Raw genomic sequence first — 11,756 nt, 5'->3', positions numbered from 1 at the left:
TGTCTTTTCTGTATCCTCAAGACAGTCTGACCTCTTCACTCCTCCTCTGATCCAGGTCCCGCTATCCATTAACCCTGCTGTTTGCTCTCTCCCCCAGGTTGACCCTCCTAATTTTGTTTTTCTTTATTTTTTTTCTGTTTTTTGAAATCACTGGCTCCTAAGTCAAGGTTCTCCAGAGGGAACCTCAGCAGTTCGAGGCTACCTCTCATCCCCAACTCCTGCCTTGGAAACAGAAAGATTAAGCACCCCCATCACCTCATCAAGCTCATCCCCTCTACTCTCAAAGGAGAAAGCTTCCCTCCTCCCAAGAGAAAGCTCCCTTTCTTCACTGGAGCCACAGCCAGTGTGTTTACAGATGTAATATGACAATGGTCTCCTTAGCAACCCCACTCTTCTAGGATTAGAGTAGACAAGCCCCTTTCAGACCTCCAGGTTTCAAACATCCCAGCACAGCTCTCCCCAGCGCTGGTAAACACAGCAGAATGAGATGATTTAACAATGAGAGAGAGAGAGAGAGAGAGAGAGAGAGAGAGAGAGAGAGAGAGAATATTTGTTCTCCGGTAGTTGGGAACTTACTGCTTTTCATGATGGCCTCAGTGACCACGGGCCAGACATATGGCAAGTATAGCTTTATGTGCCCCCCCCCATTAAACTTAACACTTTAAAGAGAGAAGACACTGGCTTTTCTGGAATGCTTGCCTCAGCCTCTGATTGAGGCACAAATGAAAATCCACAGAGGGCGGGAGCTCCAGTCAGCCAGTAAAGATGTGGAAGGATGTAAAGGAGCAAGCAGTCAGGACAGACTGGGTTAGTGTTCAGCACAGCACAGACAAGGGCCTGGTGCTCAGCATGTGTGCTGCTCAATCAATCAATCAATTAATTAGTTTTGGGGGTTTTTGAGATCGAGTCTTGCCACATAGCCTAGGTTGGCCTGGAACTCTGGAGCTTTCAGCCTCAACCTCCAGGGTGCTGGGTTTACAGGTGTGGACCATCATAGCCAAGAGTTTAAATGCACTTTATTTTTATTTGTTTGGTTTTTAAATGTATTATTTATTTTTATTTTTTATGTGTATGAGTGCTTTGCCTGCATGGATGTATGTGTATCATATACATGCAGTGCCTACAGAGGTCAGAAGAGGGAATTGGATCCCCTGGAACTGGAGTTCCAGATAACTGTTAGCTGCCATGCGGGTGCTGGGAACTGCACTCCAGTCCTCTGTAAAAGCAGTCAGTGCTCTTAACTGCTGAGCCATCTCCAGCCCTTTATTTGGTTTTTAAATTTGATTTTATTTTTGCTCATGTGTCTGTATGAGTGCATGTCACGTGTGTGCATGGAGACCTGTGGAGGCTAAAAGAGGGCATCATATCCTCTAGAACTGGAATTACAGGTGGTTGTGAACTGTCAGACATGGGTGCTGGGAACTGAACTTGGGTCCTCTGAAAGAGCAGCAAGTGCTCATAACTGCTGAGTCATCTTCCAGCTCCTTAAATGCCCTTTATAGGTGTCATTTCACATTGGGATCCTCAGAACAGAGAGGAGCCCGGAGTACCATAGAAGAGTGAGACAAGGTCTCTGGCCAGTTTAGAGCTGGCCCCAGTCCAGTACATGCCTGTGCCATGGCTCAACACATGGCTGCTTTTCTCTGAACTCCACAGGGGGAACAAAATAGGCCTGATTCCTCTCCAAGGCTCTCAGCCTGGCTTCCCTGACAAACTAGAAAAAGCAGGTGTGGTATGGAGGTCCCCTCTGGGAGCCCTAAGTACCCAATTGCTCTGAAATTCAGGAACTCCATATCTCCATTCCACGCCCCCTGGCAGTTGCCTCTGAATTTGAAGTCTGAGTGATCTGGCTTCCACAGAGCTCATTCTGATCCACGGAGGGAAACTTACTCTGTCTTCTCCAACTCGTGTTTATTCAGATTAATCACAGCAACGGGGGAAAGCACATGCTGATGGTGGGGGGCGGGGGGGTGCTCTGCTGCCTGAGCAGATTTTCCTGGCAGGGAATCCACCTGAGCCAACGTGTAGGACTTGGGAACCAGGTGGGCTCAGAGTTAATTTTATTGAACCCTGCAAGGTGAGGAGAACAGCTTTGTATGAAGCTGGGTGACAGAGGAGGAGGCAAAGATACAGCTGTGAGCATCTGGCAGAGGGCACCGTTCAGGGCACAGATTCTGTGGGTGTGTGAGGGAAGTGGGTGATGGGAAGACCCATCTCCCAGGCTAAAGGAGTGGGGGTGGGGGAGGGTTCAGAAAGTGGGTGATAGAAAGACCTGTCTCCCAGACTGCAGAATTATAGACCATTAGGGATTCCTTGCTCTGGCTGATGGGAAGCAGTGACCGGGAAAAGAGCAGATTAGGAACCTGCGTCACCTCCAGGCATCTCCCTGTGTCACTCTGCTCATGCAGTGTTCAGGCTCTTTGGTGTCCTTTCTGCTAAGATTCACTCATTCTGTCTCTTACCACTTGTCCTGAGGTCTCCTGACCCTAAGCCTTTATGATATATTCTCCCCTCAGTCTAAGTGATTTTCTCAGAAGGAAAATCTATTCAAATCCTTCAAGACTTATCCTGTCTTTATTGTAAGGTGACATCCTGTGGTCTGCCACTGCACGCCCTTGCTAGTTGGGCTCATCTAATTCTGTGGGCTCCTGGGTCTGCGTTGGATCTGCCGTTTCTGAGCATGATCGCTGAACATCAGTTCCCATTACCTGCAGACTTGCTGAGGCTCTGTTTCCCTTCACACTCTTCTCAGACTCTGTTCTCCATCCATTCCCTGGGGACATACTCCTGCTCTCCAGGAAAATTTTAGGTGACCATGAGTTTGGGGTTCAACTCCCAAGAGGCTTAAAAGTATATTACGCAAATTAAGAACACCCTTGTCCAAACCTAGATTATCTACTAGGGAGACACATTGTAGGAGCACAGTGAGGTCAAGAATGGCCTTTCCAAATAGACACAAGGGCTGTGAGATCCTGTGCTGGCACCAGACACAAGGCCATGCCCACCATGCCAAACCATGTTTCTAGGTTCTTTATCTATAGGAGGGAGGGTTACCATATCTAGCCTAGTTTTTATTAGGTAAAGCATCCACAGCTGCGTTTTCTGCACAGATGTGTTTAAGAAACAGTAATGGGGGCAATTTGTGATGGGACAGTGGCCATAGTGCAAGCCCAAAACATTGAGGTACCGTGTTGTCCAGCTTGGGATGGACAAAGGAAGCTGGTCTAGCAACCCAGTGAGCTCACAAGGCAATGTGGAGATCTCTGGTCCTCTCACAGAGACAGTCGGTACATACTTCATGTCAAGCAGTCCAGCCCCTCCCACTTCCCCTGAAGCCACCCCAAGTGTCCCTTCTCTAACCTCCCTACAACCCACAGCTCTCAATAAAAAAATATCAGCACAAGGTTGTAAATTTCACTTTTCTCATCAAGCTAAATCTCTCCACACTCACAGAGCCCAGGGCAGGCATTCTAGATATTTTCCTTGGTAGGTTGGGGGGATGTGAAGAAGTAAGAACCTGTCTCCACTGACAGCAACTGACACTTGACAAGATAGAAACAAGGAATTGGTGACTTGCTAGCTCTCTCCATAACCTGTTTGAGAAGTTGAGATGACCTTGCTTGTTGTATAGGAAAACAAGGTACAGAATTGCCCAGGCCAGCTCAGAGCAACCCAAGGCAAGGTTAGATAGAGTCCTACCCACAAGCCTGTGTGCTAGACTCTGACCAAGCCAGCCCACAGGTGACTCAGACACATCCCAAGACAGGTATGCAAGCACATTCATGACACAGGACAGACAGGGTCTCAAGAAAGGTCAGACTCAAAGCTTGGCACTCACTCAGAGTACCTGGTAAACATGTGAGGTCCATCCACGCAGAAGTCTCTCACTGACCCATGTCTGGGCGTAGGAAGTCTCCAAGGTATGTTGTTGAGTGTGAAAATTAATGTGCAAAATATTTCATAACCGGCCCTCCATACCCCACGGTCTCTGCAACTGTGCACTCAACCGGTCGCAAATAAAATACATGCAGAAGAAAACAGCAACCATATTGAACACGTAGAGTTTTTTTCCTTGTTTTATTCCCTAAAAAAATAGCATACTAATGATTTCATGTGACATTTACGACATATTGAGAATTCTAAGTTGTTGGGCGACAGCAGTGCAGATCTGCCACACAGACGTGCCGTCGTTTTACACAGGGATTTGAACATCCGTGCTTTCTGGTGCACATGGGGTCATGGCACCCATTCCCATGGACACTGTGGGATGATGGTGTTTAACTCATTCCCATCTGTGCTATTTAGATGGCTATTTAAATGGATACATTAAAAGAACCACTCAAGGTGGCCTCCCTTTTAGCATTAGGTCCAGAGAAAAACTTTTGGCTTCATATTTCCCTTTTTTTAATTTTTAAAGAATTTATTTAAAAAATTTTTATGTGTATAAGTGTTTTGCCTGCATGGATATAAATACACCACACACATGCAATGTCTAGATGGGTCAGAAGAGGGCATCAGGTCCCCTGGAACTGGAGTTTTGGATGGTTGTCAGATACCATATGGGTGCTGGGAACTGAACCTGGGTCTTCTGCAGGAGCAGCCGGTGCTCTTAACTGCTGAGCCATCTCTCCAGCATCATTTTGTGTTTCTTAGGTCTTCATAATCAAGTCTTAATGAAGAATGAAACTTCTTTTTAGAAAGAAAATTAGAATCACTTGGAGCTACTAGACCCATGTTCAAATCCAGAGTTCTCCCACCTGCTGTGTGACCTTAGCAAAATGTCGTCCCTCAAAGACCTCTGTCTGCATACTACACATGGCAACAGTGGTCTGACTGTGACTTGGTTGTAAGAATTGAATGAGGTCACATCAACAACATACAAAGAGGTGTCTGGAGGATAACGGATGCTTGAGAAATGCTGGCCGTTATGTTTTGATCTCTGTTTCCACTGTACACCACACACACCTAGGACGTGAATCTGCCAGGGGCTGGAGAGATGACTCAGCAGCTCAGCTGTTGAGAGCACTGGCTGTTCTTGTGGAAGACCCAGGTTTGAACCCCAGCACTCACATGGTGGCTAACAACCATCTGTAACTCCAGTTCCAGGGGATCCAACACCGTCTCCTGTCCTCCATGGGCACTGCATGACACATGCAGGGATAACACTCATACACATAAAAAACAAAAAGAGCATGACTCTGCCAACCTCTTTCCTTCACTTTCTCCCTCCCCCTCCTTCTAGCAACTTTCCTACAGGACTAAATCCAGCCTCAAAATCTGTGCTGGGACCTATCAGAGGTCTTGGGGGGTCTTCATCCCAGTCACAAGCAGCAGCACTGAGAGCCAGGGCTGGGGAGACAGCTTAGTTGGATAAGTGCTTCCTATGAAAGTACAGGTTTGATTCCCATGTAAAAATCGAATGTCAGTGTTAGAGAGAGTGTTCAGTAGTTAAGCGCATGTACTGTTCTTGCAGAGGACCTGAGTTGGGTTCCAGCACCCACATCAGGTGGCTCACATCCACCTGTAACTCCAGCTACAGGGAATCTGACACTTCTGGCTTCCATGGGCACCCGCACTTATGTGTACATACCTCCCCATACATATAATTACGTTTTTAAAAAATGGATGTGGTGGTACTCACTTGCAATCTCAGCACTGGGAAGCTGGGGACAGGTAGATTCCCAGAGCTCAGTGGCAACCCAGCCTAGTCTAATTGCTGAGGCCCAGGTCTCAGTGAGGGACTCTACCTCAAAGAGCAATGTGGATGACTCCCCAGGAATGACACATGAAGTCAACCTCTGGCCTCTCCACGTGGGTGTACACACACACACACACACACACACACACACACACACACACTCTATATGTAGTGTGCACTGAGCCTTTCCCATGTGCCCAACAGTGATTTTACACAGGATTCATGAACACTGGAGGGAGTGAGGATGGCTCCGATACTCATTGTCCAAATAAGGAAACTGAAGGTAAATACATTGGAGTAGGAGTTCGGCAAGAACCGGAAATCAGCAGGTCTGTGCGGCTCTCCTGGCACAGTCCTAAAGATTCAGAGCCAGTCTGGTAAGATCCCCACCCGCCATCGTCCTCCGTCTCTACACTACTCCTGACGCTCATGCACAGACTCCGATTCGTAGCCCTCCTCTTCACACCTTCATGCCGTGCAGAGAAAGCAGCCGTGGAAGGGACCCTTCAAGCCTGCCCCGACCCAAGCCTGACCCAGAGGCTCTGCTCAGCTCTGGACACATGTCTGGCCACAGTCTCTGAGTCAAGCCTCCCCTGGGGCTGCCTTCCCACACTGCACCACGGCTCAAATCCAACACTGGAGCCAGTATTGCAAGCTTGTGATACATAATTATGATTTGAGGGCACATCTGTGATTCAAGGTCCAGCCACTGGAGGACAGCTCCTATGTGGGTAGTTGGAGGGTCACCTGTAATGCACAGATGAAGAAACTGAAGCTCAGAGAGGCAAAATGACCTGTCAAAGCCACTCAGAGGAGTGATCAGGACACAGGCTCTGGTATTCAGAGTCCCCGACCTGTGGTTGCTCCCCAACAAGCACACACTGGGCACAGGAATTCTGCAATGAAGGGGCAGTGACACTTGGTGTTTATATTGTGTCAGGAACACGTTACCCTCACAAAACAACCATCACCTCTTATTTGCCAGCCTCTTTAAAGTCTACAAAAAGCATGCACCCCATTATCTTATTTTGAATAAATGTACTGCACAGTTAAATAAATGGAGAATGAGACCTGCGCCTCCAAAGCAGCTTTGTATTGAAAACGTGTCCTTTCCACTCAATCTTCCCAAACCAGGGGCTTGTGTTTGCAGCACTTGAGGCAATTGCATTTAAATTAAATTACTGTCCTTCCTTCATTCGCTTGAGCCTCTGCTTTCTGCTTCTCTGAAAATATTTTCCAGGACTCAAGATCAGCAGCTCTGCTCCCTACAAATCACTACCCGGTCTTACAGTGGACATTGTGTGTCCCTGTTCTGGGAGCCTGGGTGTCACCTGCAGGATGGAACATGCATACACACACACACACACACACACACACACACATACACACACACACACATACACACACACACTGAGAGAGGAGGTTACAAGCAAGCTCTCTAACAAATGGACAGTAGTTACAAATTCAAAATCTTTGTGAGGCATGAGAGAGTGTTAAGTTTTTGTTGTTGCTATTTTGGGTTCTAGGGTGATAGGGAGCTAGAACATAGTGGTCCCAGCTCTGAGAGAGCCAGACATGGGGCTGGGGAGATGTTCGGTGGGCAAAGCGCATGCCATACAAGCATGAAGACCTGAGTCTGGATCCCCAGCACCCATGTAAAAACCAGGCACAGGTAGCATGGGTCAGCATCTCTAGTGCTGGGAAGACAGAGACAGAGGTATCCTGGGGGCTCCTTGGTCAGTCAGCTTAGCTGACATGGTGAACTCCGGGTTCAGTGGAAGACTCTGTCCCAGAAAATAAGGTGGGGATCAATAGAGGGAGATGCCTGATGTTGACCTCTAGCCACATGTGCATGTATAGGATAACACCTGCTTTGTATACATGCACACACATGCACAGTGTGCACACACGAGAGTTGGGTAGGTTCTGCCCCACTTTCATATTTGCTGATGGAAAGACCCTGAAAGCACGGAACAGGAGCTGGGCTCTGCAGCCTTGCTGTGAGAACTCCAGAGAGTTCCAGAGCCCTGGCCAGTCATCTCAACAGTACTGACAATGTGAAACACTGCTGGTGAATCTCAGCCTTGGGCTCACACTCCTGGCCTCCCACACCCACCTGGCCACTAGTGGAGAGTCTGTGGGCCACAGAATACTGCTAGTAGCTGTGGCTGCAGCTCCTGCTTCCTGAAGGATGACACCTGTCCTGGTGAAGCTGAGATGCACAGACCCATCATTGAGGGATGGCACGGAGGCATTGGGCAACCAGGGATCCACTTTGGTGGTGAGGAATGGGCTCTGAAGTTGAGGTTTGATGGAGGAGAAGGAGCAGCCGTGTGACCCACAGAGGGAAGAGCTTGACAGCTGGGGAGCGTGGGGAACAGATCACGGGCCAGAAAGGAGCTGTGGTGACTGAGGGAGTGAACGGGGCAGGGGCAGGCTGCAGGGGCGGAGTGCAGGAGCCAGCTTGTGTCATCCCAGAGCTCCAGAGCTGAAGCAGGGGAATCCTGAGTTTTAGCCTAGGACACAGACAAAGGAGACAGATACACAGAGAGAGAGACATAGGCAGAGACAGAGAGGCCAGATTGTGTTAGGATTAGGATTCGTAGGTATTCAAAAGAGTAGAAATAACTAGCTGAAATAGATGTCATTAATAGATTTTATTTAACAGCACACTATTCCGCCTGTGTTGGAATAAAGGTAACACTAGTAATGACAGATTCTACATCTTTAATGTTAGCTATGTCTTTGTAATCCAGTATGCATTTAATGCTTATAATGTATCTGAACTTGGACTAGCCACACTCCAAGGTCTCTATAGCCTGTGTGGTTCCTGTATTGGATGGCAAGAGGCCAGACTACAGCCCCAGTCACAATCCACATTGGTGATGCGCAGCCCCTCAGTGAGCCATGTCCCTTCACGGTAAACACACACACACACACACACACACACACACACACACACACTCAAACTATGAAGGGCCAACTAGGAGAACATGACATTGGTGGATACGACCCTCAGGCTTGGCCTGCAGACTCCTGCGTCTCCACTGTCCCTTCTTGCAAAGCTTGCACTTGGACTTGGGCTCATACTAGGAAGTATGGTAGCTGTGAAAGGAGGCGTGGAGACCAACCTGGACTCCAATGATGCCCCAATGGAGCCCCCACCAGCCTGCAGCCCTAGCCAGGGGCCACATGAGTGAGACCCTTTTAGAGGCTCCTACCGTCTCCACCCCACCCTATTCCATTAAAGCAGGGGAAGTGCCCAGTCAGTCCAGGAAGCTGTAGGCAATGCTACACTGGTGTCTTAAGCTGCTCAATTTTGGAAGGTTGATTTCATAGCAACTGAAAAGCAGAAGCACAGTAAGCAATTCTGCTTGGAGTGAGATGGGGAAGGATGGAAGGATGGTGAGCACAGCAGTGACCAGGCACCACTTCATTTTCCACAAATGGGATCAAAACAGCCCACTGGAAAGGAATGGAAACCCTGTCTAGGTGGGCGGTGACCAAGAAATGTAGGAATGCTCCCTCTGCTTGGGATTGTGAGGGTGACTGTGGTGGTTTGAATGAAAACGTCCCCCATAGGCTCCAAGTGTTTGGACACATGATGGCACTGTTTTGGGAGGTTTTAGAAGGTGTGGCTATCCTGGAGGAAGCACGTCACTGGGGGTGGGCTTAGAGAGTTCTTAGGCCTTGCCAGATCTCCAGTTGCTCTCTTGCTTCCTGTGCCTGCATGATGATGTCAGAGCTTTACTTCTGCTGCTCCTGCTCCAGCCACCTCCAGCCACCGTGCCTCCCTGCCATGACAGACTATAATTCCTGTGGAACCATAAGCTCAAATAAACGATTCCTTCTATAAATTGCTTGGGTCAGTGTTTCTGTCACAGCAACAGAAAAGTGACTAATACAGTGACAGATGTGAATGACAGCCGTAGGCCTATCTGGGTGTTTTCTTCTTTTTCTTTTCTTTTTGTCCATGTATGTGCATATAGGTGTGTGTGTGTGTGTGTGTGTGTGTGTGTGTGTGTGTGTGCGTGTGCGTGCGCGTGCACATGCGCGCATTAATGGAGGCCAGAGGTCAACCTTGGGTATCACTCCTCAAGCTCCATCTACCTTGTTTTGGGTCTCTCACTGGCCTGGAGTTCACCCAGTAGGTCAGGCTGGTGGATCAGTGAGTGCCATCCAGGGAGCCCTGTCTCTACTTCCCCATGCTGGGATTCCAAGTATGCACCTCCACACCCAGCTGTTCTATGTGTGTGTTCTGGGGATCGAACTCAGGTCCCTGAGCTTGTAAGGCAAGTGCTTTACTGACTGAGCCATTGCCCATTTGGTTTTTTTAATGTAACATTTTATTTATTATTTTTATTTTATGTGTATGAGTATATTGCCTGCATGTGTGTAAGTGCACGCGTGTCATGTAATGCCTGGGGAGGTCAGAAGAGGACGTTGAATCCCCTGGAGGTGGAGCTATGGTTGGTTGTCAACCACCATGTCGGTGCTGGGAATCGAACCTGGGTCCTCTGCAAGAGCAGCCAGTGCTCTTAACCGCTGAACCATCTCTCTAGCCCCCATTTGGAGTTTTCATGATAATGTCAAAAGTCCTCCAATGGACTGGCTGAGGTAGTAAATGGATAGAGGAGCCAAAAACTTTTGTGGAGGTGCTTGGGAAGCACCTTGGGGACAGCACCTTGGGCAGTGCCTTGGGGACAGCACTGAGTCTTCCCATCTGCCCTGGCCCTCACTTCAGAGTTATAACACCAATTGAAAGTCAGTCTTGCTCTCCCTCAAGACCATTTCCCAGGTTCACCGAGCACAGGCCAGCCATGCTGACCCTCCACCTTGAGTCACAAGCACACAGTGACAGACATGAATTATTTACACGTACTTTAAAGCTTCCTGACAGCTGTGGTGTTCTAACACTTGTCCAGACTCTCCTTCTCCCCAGCCCTGAAGCTCACTGGTGTCACAATTGTCTCATCATTACAAATCGATGCTTAATGAAGTTGGAAGCATTGGCATGGTTACACACCATGATGTACTTGTTTATTTGACTGGAGAGGAGGCCCCAGCTCGCCCCCCCATGGGAAGTGAATGACAGAGTTCGCTTGCTCTATCAGTTGTGTATTGCCACTGTAGTACTGCATAACAAACATTCACGACAATAAAATGGTGTGTAGAACTCAGTGTGAAGTGCCCATGGTCTAGACTGGACTCTGTTGACTTTGCCTGGGCTCTGCTGGTCCAGGCTGGGTTTCTTGCCTGTCTTCTGAACCATCCTGGGTTCTACCCTTTGCATTTTGCTTCAAAAAGAATTTCATGATGAGTTACAAAGGCTGCTGCCGCCTGATGCCCCAGCTACTGGGACTCCATCAGCTCCCAGGCCAAGATGAGACATGGAGTGAAACTTTCAGCTACTGACTGAACCCACAGAGGCCAGAGCCCAGCCCCTTCCACCATCTTTTCCCCATCACGTATTGTGGTTTTGTTGAGACTCGGTCAGGTATGGACCATGATCATAGTTTAACCCTTCCTGTAACAGGGGTCAGGTCTTCTTCAGGGCTGAAGCTGCCCCTGCCTCAGCCTGTTTCTCTCCCTTTTCATCTTTAAGTGGTGGATCCTCCAGAAACATCCTGTGTTCCTAACTGCTCATGTGTCTCTCTCCCAGATGACCCTGTCCACACCTGTCGTCTTCCCTGTACCCCCAGATTTTGCCTGAACCACAGTGGCTGCTGCTCCAAACCAACACAGAGCCTTCCACTCTAACTATAGGGTTAAGTCTGCACCATCTCATGGACTGCCAAAGGGAAAGGACCACTGAGACCATGGCACTGATGTGTATCCAATGTTGTATGAACCATCCTAGACCTAATCTGAAGAGCTAAACCAGGAAATTTCTAGAAGAAAAACAGGAGATGATTTTGATGATGTTTTAGATCAAAGATTTCTTAGAAAGGGTTTACAGAACATGGGTGATAACAGAAAAGAATGAATAAACTGGGATTCACCAAAAATAAAAACGTCTCCATTTAAATATATCTTTTTTCGTGTGTGTGTGTGTGTA

Source organism: Nannospalax galili, unplaced genomic scaffold (assembly GCF_000622305.1).
Source record: "Nannospalax galili isolate Female #2095 unplaced genomic scaffold, S.galili_v1.0 scaffold103, whole genome shotgun sequence".
NCBI lineage: Eukaryota > Metazoa > Chordata > Mammalia > Rodentia > Spalacidae > Nannospalax > Nannospalax galili.
Note: the sequence above shows the minus strand (reverse complement) of the source record.